A 17568-nucleotide genomic window follows, 5' to 3' on the forward strand; every position below is an offset into this window, starting at 1 on the left:
ATGCCTGCCTTTCGTCAAGTGGGGGAGAAGCAGCTCCCAAACCCAGTTCTGTGTATGGCATGGTTTCCAAAGAGGGATCTCATTGCCCTCGCAAACACTACTGGCTAGGTAAGGAGAGAAACACACCCACACTTTCATACRCAGATCAATACCAGATCACATCAGCTTATTATGGGAATCATCTGTGTGTCAATCTATGTTTGTGTTGTAGCTGCTACTGCATCGCCTTGCAAATTTCCAGCGTGTTTGGAGTTTGCCATCCAATGAGAATACGGGAAAGGAGATCGCTGCGCTTGCTTGGAGACCTGATGGCAAGAGACAGACCTGAATGTCTCAAGTTACTTATCACATTGGAAGCATATAAGTTATGTTACATTACCACTGTTACAACAATAAACCTTCACACACTCAACACAACACATTTACTACAGCACAGTGTGTCAGCCTCTGCATTTGTTCACTGCTTATCTAATGTGCGTCCTCTGTTTTGTGTTCAGTCCTGGCCTTTAGCCTCGGGGACACTTAAGCTGGWGGTGCTGTGTGATGCAGAGATCCTTCACCTGTTCCCAGTAGAGAACCCTGTGCTCTGCATGCGCTGGATGGAGGTGCTGGAGGAGAGCAGGTCTACAGGGGGGAGGAGTGGTTACACTAGAGTGTGTCTGAACTGTGTAGTGAAATATAAACTTTGTGTCTTTCAGTGTCCTCAACTCATTCTACACCTCTGAAGACGAGTCCAACCTTTTTCTTCKCAAGTTGCCAACTCTTCCCAAGAGGTAAACGTGTCTTTATAATGTCACTGACGAATCAATCGTTTGTCATTTATTCAAGTAAAATATATTTTGGAGAACTCTTGGTTCTTGTGTTAACACATACTTTACAGCCTTTAGCTTGTTTTGCTGCATCTGCCCCCTACTGAAGACATGTTTTGTTTATTCTTAGCTACAGTACTACATCAAAGATATTCCGGTATGTTTATGTATCTTCAGCGACAGCGATTCATTTAAATTATATTTCAGACAACCTGTCTGCACTAGGATACGTTTTCTCATAACCAACCCTCCGTCTTGTAGTGAGGAGACGTCAGACGAGATCCTGGACCTTATGGGGGAAGGGAAGTGAGTGATGCAAGTTTCACATGCTTTATTATAGAAGATTCAGTTAACACACAATCTCATGTACACATCCTCACACATCCGTCAAGTGTCTGCAGACTAAACATCCTGGTTCTTGGTGGAGGTTCTGGCTTTGTGGAGCTGTATGCCTATGGGATGTATAAGATTGCCACTTTACCAGGGTTAATATTGTACTCGCACACTTATGCACTGGTTCACCCACCCACTCTCTGCAGTGACTACACAACTATGCTACACTAAGAAACCCCTTAGATAGTTATGTAACTAACAAGATTATCTTCATCAGGTCCATGGGATGTGTCATATCCTGTGTCTGTCCGGTGACCTGAAGTCCCTGTTCATCATCACAGAAATCAGGTCAGCTGACAACGACCCAGAGATCTGCTACATCCAGGTAATCAGTTATGCCCACATTTAAGTGAAATTTAGTATATTTCTGACCCATCATGAAATCATCTTCTATACTGAACAAAAATATAAACTAATATGTAAAGTGTTGGTCCCATGTTTCATTAGCTGAAATAAAAGATCCCAGAAATGTTCCATATGCATAAAAAGCTGTGCAGAAACTTGTTTACATCCCTGTTAGTGAGCATTTCTCCRTTGCAAAGATATTCCATCCACCTGACATCTGTGGCATATCAAGAAGCTGATTAAACAGCATGGTCAATACACAGGTGCACCTTGTACTGGGGACAATAAAAAGCCACTCTAAAATGTGCAGTTTTGTCACAGAACACAATGCCACAGATGTCTCAAGTTTTGAGGGAGCGTGCAATTATCATGCTGACTGCAGGAATGTCCACCATAACTGTTGGGAGATAATTGAATGTTAATTTCTCTACCATAAGTCACCTCCACTGGCGTTTTAGAGAATTTGGCAGTACGTCCAACCGGCTTCATAAGCGCAGACCACGTGTAACCATGCTAGCCCAGGACCTCCACATCCGGCTTCTTCATGTGCGGGATCGTCTGAGACCAGCCATCCGGACAGCTGATGGAACTGAGGAGTATTTATGTCTGTAATAAAGCCCTTTTGTGGGGAAAAACMTATTCTGATTGGCTGGGCCTGGCTCCCCAGTGGGTGGGCCTATGCCTTCCCAGGCCCACCCATGGCTGCGCCCCTGCCCAGTCGTGTGAAATCCATAGATCAAGGTCAAATGAATTTGTCAATTGACTGATTTCCTTATATGAACTGTAACTCAGTGAAATCTCTGAAATTGTTGCATGTTGCGTTCATATTTTTGTTCAGTATATATTCTTATCTTATTTGAGCTCTTTCACTATGTATGCTTGTTGTGTCCTCCAGCTCGACACAGGGCTGCTGTCCCACTGTCTCCCTGAGGTCACCAGGATGGCACACAAGTTCACCCACATCTCCACTCTGCTGCAGGTCAGTGCCCTCCTTATGTAACTAATATGGCAAGATCTCTCCTCATAGTTCATATTTCCATAGAGATATGAGGGCATTCATCAGACTAGTCTGCCCATTGGTCTCTCTCGATCCAACTTATTCTGTCTCTCTCTATATCTTTCCTTCAGTACCTGCGTCTCTCTCTCTCACCAGTATGTGTGAGACTTGGGAGGATATCCTCATGCTGATGGACCTTCGGCTCACTAAGTTCGTTCAGATCAGTGGTCACTGTTAGTTCAGTCTGCCTCAGCCCATTTTCCAATAATGACAGCACCCCTAAAAGGCATGATCTGAACCAATTCCTATTTTTAGGAGAAGAACACCAGCACACAAGTCCAGGATGAGTTTCTGGAGCTTCTACTATGGGGACGATAAAGGTGAGAAAAGTATCCAATGACTTGTACGCTACCCTGTCCTCCACAGAACATGCTTTCTACCTAAGTAATAGCATATCCGCTCAGGCCTTATATGGCCAATATACCACGGCTAAGGGCTGTTCTTATGCCCAATGAAATGCAGAGTGCCTGGATACAGCCCTTAGACGTGGTATATTGGCCATATACCACAAACCCCCGAGGTCCCTTATTGCTATTATAAACTGGTTAGCAACGTAATTAGAACATTAAACAAGCAATTTTTTTGTAATATCCGTGGTATACGGTCTGATATACCATGGCTTTCAGCCAATCAGCATTCAGGGCTCAAACCACCTGGTTTATAATAAGTAATAGATCATGTAGTTGAGCCGTGAGCACTAATGCAAAAATATGTTAAACATTTGAGATGTAGTGATTCAAAGTGTCCTGTAGGTGCCACTGCAGGACATCATAAACCTCATCTGACATTGAAAAGACTGATATAGCAGATGTCTACGGTTTTTTATGTGCAGACTAACTAAATTCTATATTTTTAATCAGCCCAGAACTACAGGCTCTCCTCATGAATCATCTGACCGTCAAGGTGAGCTGAATAATAAAGTTTGAGTATGTTGTGAATTTTGTAGCTTTGTAAGACTGATGTGATTTGTTTGTTTCATAGCGGCTGAAGAAGCTGGGCCAATCTATAGAAACCTCTTACTCCAGCATTCAGAAGCTGGTGATKAGCCACCTACAGAGGTTGCAACTCAGTTGACATGAATAATTATCTCTTCTCTTATCCTGACCCATAATGCCCTTTTGTGGACCATACAATGCAAATGTCAAGAAATTGCATCTGATGCCAATCATCCCCTCTCTTTTGCTCTTCTTTCTCCAGTGGTTCAGAGGCTCTGTTGTATCACCACCTCAGTGAGGTGTAGGGGATGTCTCTATGGAAACAGAAGTTCCAGCCTCTATGCCTGGACTCAGCAGCTATAGGGGGCACAGTGCTTAGATCCTGCTTAAACTGTGACTGTGGTATATTTTCTGAGAAAAATAAGATTAAAGTGGATGTAATTGTACAATTAATTAGTCTGTGATAGGATCAGGGCTGACACTCATTGATCATTTGCATAACTGGACCATTTGTTTGAAGCTTGTGAGCTGGATTTTATTTCAAATGAAAGTTATGTGAATATTGATGTTTTGTTATAGATCCCATTACAGCTGTGGGTTCATTCACTTTGAAAGCCAACAAACTTCTACAGTGAGTTTGCATGCTTATTGATATGCTATTAGATTAGTATTTTGTTCTCATAACAACACATTTTTTATCATTTCAAATGGAAATAATTTAAAATGGAATTGACTTCATTCCTGGTGTTTGTTAAATCTCTCATCCTCATGTCAATCCTCACTGTCTCTCTTACTCAGAGTGATTGACAAGAGCATGAAGAACTTCAAAGCTTTTTTCCGATGGCTTTATGTAGGTAAGACCTCTTGAGATATAGCACCTTTTAGTGACTGATGGTACATTTAGTATATACAAAATAGAATTGGTTATTAAATGCAAGTGTTTTAATACAGTACCTTCAGGAAGTATTCACACCCCGTTTTCCACATTTTGTTGTTACAGCCTGAATTAAACATCTTTTAAATMTAGATGTTGTGTCACTGGCCTACACGCACAATACCCCATAATGCCAAAGTGGAAATATGTTTTTACAAATTTGTACAAATTCATAAAAAATGATAAACGGAAATGTCTTGAGTCAATAAGTATTCAGCCCCTTTGTTATGGTAAGCCTAAATAAGTTCAGGAGTAAAAACTTGCTGAACATGTCACATAATAAGATGCATGGACTCTGTGTGCAATAATAGTTTAACATTATTTTTGAATGACTACCTTATCTCTGTACCCAACACATACAATTATCTGTAAGGTTCCTCAGTAGAGCAGTTCATTTCAACCACAAAGACCAGGTAGGTTTTCCAATGCCTCGCAAAGAGGGTAAATGGGTAAAAATGAAAATAGCAGACATTGAATATTCCTTTGAGCATGGTGAAGTTATTAATTATTATTTGGATGGTGTATCAATACACCCAGTCACTATAAAGATACAGGTGTCCTTCCTAACTCAGTTGCCGAAGAGGAAGGAAACCGCTCAGGAATATCACCATGAGGCCAATGATGACTTTAAAACAGTTAGCTGGCTGTGATAGGAGAAAATTGACGTTGGATCAGCAACATTGTATTTACACCACAATACTAACCTAAAGGACAGAGTGAAAAGTAGGAAGCAGAATAAAAATATTCCCAAAAATGCATCATGTTTGCAATAAGGCACTAACGTAAAACTGTAAAAAATATGGCAAAGAAATGCAACAACCAACTTGACAGAGCTTGAAGAATTTTTAAAGGAATAATGTGCAAATATTGTACAATCCAGGTGTGCAAAGCTCTTAGGGACTTACCCAGAAAGACTCACAGCTGTCATCTCTGCCAAAGGTGTTTCTACAAAGTATTGACTCAGGGGTGTGAATACTTTGTATTTCATTTGATAAATTTGCAACAATTTATAAAACCATGTTTTCACTTTGTCATTATGGGGTATTGTGTGTAGATGGGTGAGGAAGAAAATAGATTTAATCATTTTTGAATTCAGTCTGTAACAACAAAATGTGGAATAAGTCAAGGGATATGAATGCTTTCTGAAGGCACTGTACATGTTTATTTTCCTGCAGCTATGCTAAGGATGTCAGAGGACCACGTCCCTCCAGAACTCAATAAGGTGAGAGCACTTCAGTGAGGTAAAATAGATTGGATAAGTAGAATAGCACTTTAATTTCCACAGCTTTTCACAAACTAGCCAATGACACCCTCTCCTGTGACAGAACGAAAGAGCTGTTTGACCGGAAAGGGAAGTACTTCAATGTGGAGCGGGTCGACCAGGTGAGGGACAAGCGTTGTCTGTCTGTATGTATATCTTAGTTTGTCTGTGATCAGTGTTCGCTGACACACTTTGTGTCCTTTTTTTTTGCAGTACCTGAAGGATGAGGATCTAGTATCTCTGCCCAACATCAAGGGCAACCAATGGCTGAAGTTTCTGCAGGAGAGCACACACTTGAAAGGTGAAATATAGCCTTTATCTCAGATATAACTAGGCAAGAAGTGTGTGGTTATTTCCATGTTGTAATTAGATGGATTGCCTTACTGTGACTGATTTGATTGCCTTACTGAAGTGACATTTTTCCTGATTGATTGGTTCATCCAGAGAGCGCGCTCCTCTTCCCTTCGTACCCTCAGAAGTCCTTACACTTTGTGAAGAGGATGATGCAGGGGGTGACTGAGTTGTGCCTACAGAAACCCGCAGTAAGTCTAAAACACACACACACACACACACACACACACATTAATGAATTGAGCCTAAAGCACGGCTGCTTTTGAATCCCAGAGCATGTAAGTGGGCGAGTGGGACACGACTAGCAGAGCGTAATTCGAGCAGATAAAAAAATCTCTCCCACTCCACTTTTGTTCTGGTACTGCTCAGCCACAAGGCATGCTTTGCATAGAATTTCTTTTATCATTATTCTTTTAATTAGGCCTATTCGGTTGTAATTATTTAACCTACCCCACCCACAGTAGCCTATATCTAGTTTATATTCTACTTTCTAACATGGTATGTAGTTTATATTTTGAAGGACTTCAAATGTATTAACGGATGTTTTGGGTAGGCAATACATAGGCTACTGTAAAATGTATTTTTGTTTTCCTTGGAATTGAAACACCACACTGTAAAAAAAAAAAAAATTAAGCTAAAATGTCATTAATTCATTAATTGTAAATAATAAAAACAAGTATCAGCTTCTTTCCATAAATAAAATGGAATAAATCATTTCAAACTGCAGCGATCAGATGATTTGCGCACAGCAACAAGCACCAACAAGCTTCACATGTGCATTGAGCGTGTGAAATGCGCTCTACAAATTAAATAGTATTATTATAAAGACAGAAGAATACACATGTAAAAGCTTACTTACATAAAGTAATATTAGTGAGAATATAGTCATAATATAAACAAGAGAAAGGAGAATAGAATATATTTGAAACGCCAACCATTTTTAAATACTTTGAGATGAAACCGTCCGTGTGACATTTCGGCACAGAGTTCAGTAGGACAGTGCCACAAGGCTACATAGTCATAGGCCTACACTTCGCCACTGCTGGAGGGATTACAGTAAATAGTCGTCGTTGATTGTGAGCTAGAATGAAATGTCAAATGAAATGTGTGCGGCATGAGGTTAACAGCGGGTTTTCATCAATATAATCAATGTAGGGAGGTAACATGATATCAAAAGGGAATCGCTTAGACCGCACTTACCGGTCGACCAGTTATCTCACGGGCTCTGGTAGAGAAGTAGCCTATGTGAGCTCTAACATTAGCCTAAATGTACAGTTAAAGTATCCATCACCAATAAATGAATGAACTTCAGAGATAATAGGCTGGTTTATGCAACGAACAACATCCTTTTATTAGCCAAACATGAATCGCCTATAAAAAAAAAAAAGTTTGTGAAATGCCTTCAATCGAAAGGTTTAACTTGTTATAGCCTACAGTTCACAATAACAGGAAGGAAATACATTTAATCACTACGTTTAATCTTTGAAGTGTTGGCTAATGGTTTACTGAAACATAAGGAAGCTATCCGATTTCCAATAGCACTGACGACAACAACCCATTAATTTGATGATAAAGCAAAAAATATTGATTTGAAAGCATTTTGAGAAGGAACGCTTGAGAGGGAGAACCGTGCATAATGGAGGGGTTTGGTGGATGGGTTGCAAAATAAACCCTTGCATAGCAGGGATCAACTTGCTGTGGCAGCCCACTGGGTATACACTGGTTGAATCAACAGTGTTTCCTTGTCATTTCAATGAAATGTATGTTGAACCAACGTGGAAGTGAAGTTACGCCTCATGCAGTAGTAGCATTAATAATAATAAACGACTACTACCTTACTATTCTGCGCAGTCTGACGCAGACCAATTAGGCTATTTCAAACACTTCAAGAAAACAGGCGTCACCTATTTGGACAATAATGTTGTGTGGAGTCGTTATTATTAGCGGGAAGGAGTTGAACTAATATCTAATTGTGGGTCTTTGGTAAACAGTGTGTCACAATACATATGTTGCATATTTAACAAGGGCATTTGAAACAGGAGCGGCAGCGTAGACTAGTGGTTAGAGCGTTGGACTAGGAACCGAAAAGTTGCAAGTTCGAGTCCCCCTGACAAGGGACAAATCTGTCATTCTGCCCCTGAACAAGGCAGTTAAACCACTAGGCCGTCATTGAAAATATGAATTTGTTCTTAACTGACTTTAAATAAAGGTAAGAAATTAAAAAGATTTTCATCCAAACCTGCTCTGATATCGCAAAGAAGATTCGTCCTGTGCCTTTGGGGATTTAGATAATTAACCAGTATTTTGGGGACTGCATATAACCAGCCTAGAGCATCTGTTCTCTTTTGGTGTTGTTACACTTGCGCATGTCTTCGGCGACAGCCTGTGCGATTACAGAGTCTCTTATAGAATGTCTGATCATTCAGTTGCCTTCAGATGCAATCAGTGTGTATTCATGGATGCTAAGGGAAGCCAGACTTCCCCAAAAATATCTGACCAATAAAAAAAATCAAAATGATGTGTCTTTCGTCTCTGTGTTTTCATAATTAATTTCATCAATTCGCAAGTGGCTGAATCTCACCTGAGAAATCAACCGGGTGAAGGAAACAGCGCCCCTCTCTCTCAGTATGTGCAGCTCATGTATCTGATGCTGTCTGGAACAAAAGAGTATGACATGTTGCCGCGGTAGCATTTGATTGTTTTCCTGACGCAGTTTGGATTTGTCTTCACCCCAATCAAATCACATCCTAAGCAAAACATCATCATTGTCAGAAAAACATGTGTTTCTCGTCTGCTTGTGTTGATGTCCTGCAGTAGCTAGCTTGTGAAAGAGATTTGCGTCAGTTCAAATCTGGTATCAGGACAAAATGTGATTCAGAGTCACCGAATATACTTTATGTATTTTAATTAAACTCAAGCGATAAATGGTAAATGCAATTTTCGTATATACGGGTTCGCTGTATCACCGCGCAAGGTAAAACAGAGAACTGTGGAATGTGCTCATGCAACAGTTTTTATACTATGGTAGCTTTAGTTCCAACCCGTCCGTTGGCCTATCATAGTAGAGGCTGAGCGCGGTTTAAACTTTGCTCAGCCTATGCTGGCACTCGGACTTCTCCAAGTCCCTTAGTGCTCTCCTCTGTCCGCATCTGGTTGTTGGGTAGATTAGATCCGTCTTGTGTCTCCGTCGATTCTACACTCAAACAGTTCCTAATATGGTATTGTCCAGTGCCCTACCCTCCCTGGTTGGCTTAGAGATATGCACCCCTCCCCTCTCCAGATTGACCACAGCCTGTATAGCCTGTCCCTCTATGTTGATCAGTCTTTACACATCTACACATCTGTATTGTTTGTGTGTGTGTGTGTAACAAAACAATATTCATCTTCAAACAATATGGTAGCGGGCTATAGTGCATAAACATAAATCCTAACACTTGCTAAATCGGCCCTTTCCTAAACCATGGGTGGAGTTGCAGGTAGCCTAGCATTTAAGAGTGTTGAACCAGTAACCAAAAGATTACTGGTTCGAATCCCCGAGCCATATCTGTTTGTATGCGCTTGAGCAAGACACTTAACCCTAATTGCTACTGTAAGTTTCTCTGGATGAGAGCATCTGCTAAATGACTAAAATGTAAATGTAAAAACATTTGATGGACATTTGGACTTGTGGTTTTGACATAATTCTCTGCAGGCCAATAATTATGACGATGATTCTGATCTAAATTAATATATTGTGCCACTGGCCTGAGATGATTGAAATTCAATATGTAGCCTAGATGTTGGCTCACGTTAACTAGCTAGTTAACTTAGCTGGTTCATTGTCGCCCATGCGAGGGAGATAGCATTTTAGCTAGGTAGCCTATGAAAGCAAAAACTAAAAGCGTACAGAGCCATAAACTGTTTTGCCAACATGAAAGAGAAGAGAATGGCATTGGTGTTCAACTAGTCTACAAATAGAGTAAAACATTTTTTACTTGCACGTGGACGCTAAGCACACACACACACCACTACCACACACACACACACACACACACACACACACACACACACACACACACACACACACACACACAGATATCAGTACCATGGACACCCACATTATATTTATTGGACTAAATAGTTTTTGGTATCTTTAAGTTTGTTTTCAGTGTATTAAACTAAACATATATAGCCTTGTTGATTTGATGATGTTTAAACGTTGAAGTTGAAATGGTGCTGGAATAGCGGAGGTAGTGCTCCTGTTGTCTTTGTGCTGACTTGCAGTAAGTAGTTGTTTAGTAAACTGTCAAACATTAACTTGCTTGACCATGTTGCAGGTCATATAACTGTTTTTTACATGCAATATTTGCTTTGTGGACTTCACCAGACAGATGTTGCTCTCTGGTTTTGTGATGAAACAAACAAATGTGTAGTTGAATTTATTCTGCCACTGTGCCTGTTGTCTTTTTGTGACAGCCTTATTGTATATAACGGTGGCGTGTGAACGAATGTGTTATAGAGCAAACAAGGCAAATAGGTTGTGACTTGTTTACTGGCTTTGCTTGGTTTCTCCAGTGATTTTACCCACGTACCTACCGCTACTTGATGCAATGAGCGAATTAATTAGTAGTCAACACGTTGCAGTTGTGTGTCCTAAACTCAGCAAAAAAGAAACGTCCCTTTTTCAGGACCCTGTCTTTCAAAGATAATTCGTAAAAATCCAAATAACTTCACAGATCTTCATTGTAAAGGGTTCAAACACTGTTTACCATGCTTGTTCAGTGAACCATAAACAATTAATGAACATGCACCTGTGGAACGGTCGTTAAGACACTAACAGCTTACAGACGGTAGGCAATTAAGGTCACAGTTTTGAAAACTTAGGACACTAAAGAGGCCTCTCTAGTGACTCTGAAAAACACCAAAAAAGATGCCCAGGGTCCCTGCTCATCTGCGTGAACGTGCCTTAGGCATGCTACAAGGAGGCATGAGGACTGCAGATGTGGCCAGGGCAATAAATTGCAATGTCCGTACTGTGAAACGCCTAAGACAGCGCTACATGGAGAAAGGATGGACAGCTGATCGTCCTCGCAGTGGCAGACCACATGTAACAACACCTGCACAGGATCGGTACATCCGAACATCACACCTGCGGGACAGGTACAGGATGGCAACAACAACTGCCCGAGTTATACCAGGAACACACAATCCCTCCATCAGTGGTCAGACTTTCTGCAATAGGCTGAGAGAGGCTGGACTGAGGGCTTGTTGGCCTGTGGTAAGGCAGGTCCTCACCAGATATCACTGGCAACAACGTCGCCTATGGGCACAAACCCACCGTCCCTTGACCAGACAGMACTGGCAAAAAGTGCTCTTCACTGACGAGTTGTGGTTTTGTCTCACCAGGGGTGATGGTTGGATTCACATTTATCGTCGAAGAAATGAGCGTTACACCGAGGCCTGTACTCTGGTGCGGGATCGATTTGGAGGTGGAGGGTCCGTCATGGTCTGTCACAGCATCATCGGACTGAGCTTGTTGTCATTGCAGGCAATCTCAACGCTGTGCGTTACAGGGAAGACATCCTCCTCCCTCATGTGGTACCCTTCCTGCAGGCTCATCCTGACATGACCCTCCAGCATGACAATGCCACCAGCCACACTGCTCGTTCTCTGCGTGATTTCCTGCATGACAGGAATGTCAGTGTTCTGTCATAGCCAGCGAAGAGTCCGGATCTCAATCCCATTGAGCACGTCTGAGACCTGTTGAGACCTGTTGCAGGTGCCTTGGTGGAAAAGTGGGGTAACATCTCACAGCAATAACTGGCTAATCTGGTGCTGTCCATGAGGACGAGATGCACTGCAGTACTTAATGCAGCTGGTGGCCACACCAGATACTGACTGTTACTTTTCATTTTGACCCCCCCCCCCCCTTTGTTCAGGGACACATTATTCAATTTCTGTTAGTCACATGTCTYTGGAACTTGTTCAGTTTATGTCTCAGTTGTTGAATCTTGTTATGTTTATACAAATATTTACACATGTTAAGTTTGCTGAAAATAAATGCAGTTGACAGTGAGAGGACGTTTCTTTTTTGTTGAGTTTATCTTCAGTAAATAGTGTATTGCACCATACTGATCACCTACTTATTAAAAAAAATATATAAATAATTGCTCAAAAGACAAAGAAATATATATTTTTTAAAGAAATAGCATCCACACACGGGCCAGCTTCATCTCAATGTATTTTTCAATTTTAGGCTTTTCAAATACATTCCATTCTCCTTTCTCTTGTTGATACTATGGCTATATTCCCACTGATATTCCTTTGTAATTAAGCCTTTACATGTGTATTTTTCTTTCTTTATTATACTAATAATAATAATCATGTTTAATTTGTGGAGCGCATTTTCCAAACTCAATGCACATGTGCTTAAAACATGTGTTAATAGTCTGTTAATACATTTGAAGTGCTTCAAAAATTGAAACTACATTTCATAATGTTAGAAAGTAGAATATAAACTAGATATAGGCTACTGTGGGTGGGGTAGGTTAAATAATTACAACCGAATAGGCCTAATTAAGAGAATAATGATAAAGGGCGAAAAATACGCTAGGCAGAGGATGCCCAGACCTTGTGTCTGAGCAGTACCAGAGAGAAATTACACTCTGCTCCTCACTCCACACTCACCCCACTTACATGCTCTGGTATTCAGAAGCAGCCATGCTTTAAGCTATCAAAGAACTGTCAATGAACAATCATATCAATGGATGGAATCAGTGAATGAATGGCTGCAGCAAGCATTACACGGTCTGACAAGCTGTATAACAAATTAGGCTTAATTAGACAAAAGAACAATTAAGTCATTCAAACAAGCTAAGTTGTTCAAATGAGATACTAAGTCATTTGAACAACTAAGGTAAAAAAAAATTAAAAGTAATTCAAACGAGAATTCCAAGAGTCTACTTTTTAAAATTTTCTTTGCCTTGGGCTTCAGGGCTTCTGTAGAACTTTGGTCATGCATTCATGAGGCTTCTGCTAGGAATTCCAGGCAGCTATAAATCTGACTAACTCACCACAGGAGTTTTGTCATCTTGCAGTCTCTCTCTCTCTCTCTCTCTCTCCCTCCTTCTCACACATTATTTTAGTTGCCTTGTCCATCCCCCTCAGTTCTCTTCTATATTCTCCTTCCCAGCCTTTCTTTCTGTGGTAATATGATTTCATTGCATTAACAAGCCATACAACGCCACATACCCAAGGAACACTTCGTCTTATGTTTTGCATGTGGCAGAAACTATTTTATCATTCTAATTCAATTGGTTTTGCATGACTAGACAGCAGTCTGGAGAGATTACATCCAAACGAAGGCATATGAATTTGAGTTATGACATGACATGAGCTATGGTGATACTGATTTGCCTCTGTTTGTAGGAGGTCATTGGAAAATCTGTGAAACAGGCTGTTTGTTTGCCTCTCTACACTGTGCCAGATAACAATTTTAGTGGATAAATTGTGTTTATAAATTGTGGTTAGTTTTATTTGTTTCATTTTATTGTTTCGATCTTTTCAGATCAGGAACTGTACTTCTGTCATTGAAAGACACAAACATCTTGTCATTTCTCATTTGACCAAAACACTCTCCTCAAGATGATAACGCAGATAATGTATATTGCCAAGGTTATTATCATGATTATTGGTGTCCAGATACAATGATAAGAAGACCATATGTAGTGTTCTGCATGCCAGAGATTTCACCCTGCAAGATTTACCGACTGCAGAAGGGTACTGACCCATACGAGTACATTACAGCACTGCACCCTATTTTAATCTGGTTCTATCCCAATCTACTAGGTCTTTGTCGATGACTGAGCATGTGCTTTTTTTGTTTCACTGATTATTTATCTTTTTATGTCTGTTGTCACAGACCTGTTCTCACTGGTCTCGTGGTGATAGATCTGAGTGACGTTCTCAGCCACAGTATTGATAATGATGCTGCAGGATTCAGGTGAGTGCATCACTTGTCTTTTTCTCTTTCCTAGAATACTACACTCTCAACAATGCAACCTCTAGCTGTACAGGCAAATTATGTGAACATGCATTGCATATTACTTGCTCTAATGATGATGTGCAATTGATTATTTGTTGTTTTTATTGGTGTTAATGACTATTATAGATCCATGATTTTTTGTTGCATGTCTGTGTGTTTAAGTTCTGACTGTGTGTACAGTTGCCAGGATGCTCGTTTCTATGACGATGAGACATTGACAGTGGTGCTGCGAGCATTAGAGGAGGAGGAGAGCAGGGGGCGTGTCCTGGCCCAGCTCCCTCTCTGCTCAGCTCTCAGCTATGAGGAGGAGTTCCACGGGGACCCAAGAGTCTTAGTGTATGGTTGAAACACCTTTTTCCCTAACATGCAAACCTAGCCCTATATTCCTAATTCATGATCTATTTGTAACTGTAACCTGCACCTCATCTCAAACCGTCATTTATGTTCTACCTGATTACAAACTGGAACTCAAGACTTAGTGCCATCAGAAAGTATTTATATCACTTGACTTATTCCACATTTTGTTGTGCTACAGGCTGAATTCAAAATGGATGAAATTGAGTTTCTCACACACAATACCCCATAATTATTTTAATAAAAAAAAAAAAACGAAATACAGAAATGTAATTTACATACAGTGGCAAGAAAAAGTATGTGAACCCTTTGGAATTATCTGGATTTCTGCATAAATTGGTCATCAAATTAGATCTGGTCTTCATCTTAGTCACAACAACAGACAAACTAAACTAAACTAATAACACACAAATTATTTTATTTTTCTTGTCTATATTGAATACATCATTTAAACATTCAAAGTGTAGGTTGTAAAAAGTATGTGAACCCCTAGGCTAATGACTTCTCCAAAAGCTAATTGGAGTCAGGAGTCAGCTAACCTGGAGTACAATCATTGAGATGAGATTGGAGATGTTGGTTAGAGTTGCCCTGCCCTATAAAAGAAACTCACAAAATCTGAGTTTGCTATTCACAGGAAGCATTGCCTGCTGTGAACCATGCCTCAAACAAAAGAGATTTCAAAAGACCCAAGATCAAGAATTGTTTACTTGCATAAAGCTGGAAAGGGTTACAAAAGTATCTCTAAAAGCCTTGATGTTCATCAGTCCACGGTAAGACAATTTGTCTAAAAATTGAGAAAGTTCACCACTGTTGCTACTCTCCCTAGGAGTGGCCGTCCTGCAAAGATGACTACAAGAGCACAGCGCAGAATGCTCAGTGAGGTTAAGAATAATCCTAAAATGTCAGCTAAAGACTTACAGAAATCTCTGGAACATGATAACATCTCTGTTGACGAGTCTACGATACGTAAAACACTAAACAAGAATGGTGTTCATGGGAGGACACCATGGAAGAAGCCACTGCTGTCCCAGAAAAACATTGCTGCACGTCTCAAGTTCGCAAAAGAGCATCTGGATGTTCCACAGCGCTACTGGCAAAATATTCTGGGGACAGATGAAACTACAGTTGAGTTGTTTGGAAGGAACACACAACACTATGTGTGGAGAAAAAAAGGCACAGCACACCAACATCAAAACCTCATCCCAACTGGAAAGTATGGTGGAGGGAGCATCATGGTTTGGGGCTGCTTTGCTGCCTCAGGGCCTGGACAYCTTTCTATCATCGACAGAAAAATGAATTCCCAAGTTTATCAAGACATTTTGCAGGAGAATGTAAGGCTATCTGTCCACCAATTGAAGCTCAACAGAAGCTGGGTGAGGCAACAGGACAACGACCCAAAACACAGAAGTAAATCAACAACAGAATGGCTTCAACAGAAGAAAATATGCCTTCTGGAGTGGCCCAGTCAAAGAAAGCGGTTCACGCCAGACATCCCAGGAATTTGCTGAACTGAAACAGTTTTGTAACGAGGAATGTTACAAAATTCCTCCTGACCGTTGTGCAGGTCTGATTCGCAACTACAGAAAACGTTTGTTTGAGGTTATTGCTGCCAAAACCGGTTATTAAATCCAAGGGTTCATACTCTTCCACCCTGCTCTGTGAATGTTTACACAGTGTGTTCAATAAAGACATGAAAATGTATAATTGTTTGTGTAATAATTTAAGCAGACTGTGTTTGTCTATTGTTGTGACTTAGATGAAGATCAGATCAAAATTTTATGACCAATTTATGCAGAAGTCCAGGTAATTCCAAAGGGTTCACATACTTTTTCTTGCCACTGTAAGTATTCACACCCCTGAGTCAATACTTTGTAGAAGCACCTTTGGTGGCGATTACAGCTGTGAGTCTTTTTGCGTAAGTCTAAGAGTTTTGCACACCTCAATTGTACAATATTTGCCCATTCTTTTTTTAAATTCTTCAAGCTCTGTCAAGTTGATTGTTGATCATTGCTAGACAGCCATTTTCAAGTCTTGCCATAGATTTTCATGCCGATTTAAGTCAAAACTGTAACTTGGCCACTCGGGAACATTCAATGTTGTCTTGGCAAGCAACTCCAGTAAAGATTTGGCCTTGTATTTTAGGTTATTGTCCTACTTCCGGAGACACCTGAAACCCCACCTCTTTAAGGAATACCTAGGATAGGATAAAGTAATCCTTCTAACCNAACTGAGAGAGTATTACTAAACTGAGAGAGTATTACTAAACTGAGAGAGTGTTACTAAACTGAGAGATTATTACTCAACTGTGAGAGTATTACAAAACTGAGATAGTATTACTATTGTAAAGTGGTTGTTCCACTGGATATCATAAGGTGAATGCACCAATTTGTAAGTCGCTCTGGGTAAGAGCGTCTGCTAAATGACTTAAATGTAAATGTACTGAAAGGTGAATTTGTCTCCTGAATTTGTCTGAAAAGCACACTGAACAAGATTTTGCCTGTGCTCAGCTCTATTTTGTTTCTTTTTATCCTAAATAAACTCCCTAGTCCTTGCCAATGACAAGCATACCCATAACATGATGCAGCCACCACCATGCTTGTGGTACTCAGTGATGTTGGATTTGCCACAAACATCATGCTTTGTATTCAGGACTAAGTTCATTTCTTTGCCATACTTTTTTTGCAGTATTACTTAAGTAATACAGGATGCATGTTTTGGAATATTTGTATTCTGTACAGGCTTCCTTTTCACTCATTTAAGTTAAACCCTGAGCTGTTTCCTTCCTCTCCGGCAACTGAGTTAGGAAGGACGCCACTATCTTTATAGTGACTGGGTGTATTGATACACCATCCAAAGCTTAATTAATAACTTCACCATGCTCAAAGTGATATTCAGCTTTTCATTTTTCTTTAACCAATAGCTGCCCTTCTTTGCGAGGCATTGAAAAACGTCCCTGGTCTCTGTGGTTAAATCTGTGCTTGAAATTCACTACTTTATTGAGGAACCTTAAAGATAATTGTATTTGTGGGGTATAGAGATGGGGTAGTTATTCAAAAGTAATGTTAACCACTATTATTGAACACACATGAGTCCTTGCAACTTATTA

General features: G+C 40.3%; 1 pseudogene; it reads left to right on the forward strand.

Annotated features, from left to right (window-relative positions):
* Positions 1-17568, forward strand: part of LOC111971867 (anaphase-promoting complex subunit 4-like) — a 19669-nt pseudogene continuing 2101 nt past the window's right edge.

This window comes from Salvelinus sp. IW2-2015, linkage group LG13, assembly GCF_002910315.2.
Source record: "Salvelinus sp. IW2-2015 linkage group LG13, ASM291031v2, whole genome shotgun sequence".
Lineage (NCBI taxonomy): Eukaryota > Metazoa > Chordata > Actinopteri > Salmoniformes > Salmonidae > Salvelinus > Salvelinus sp. IW2-2015.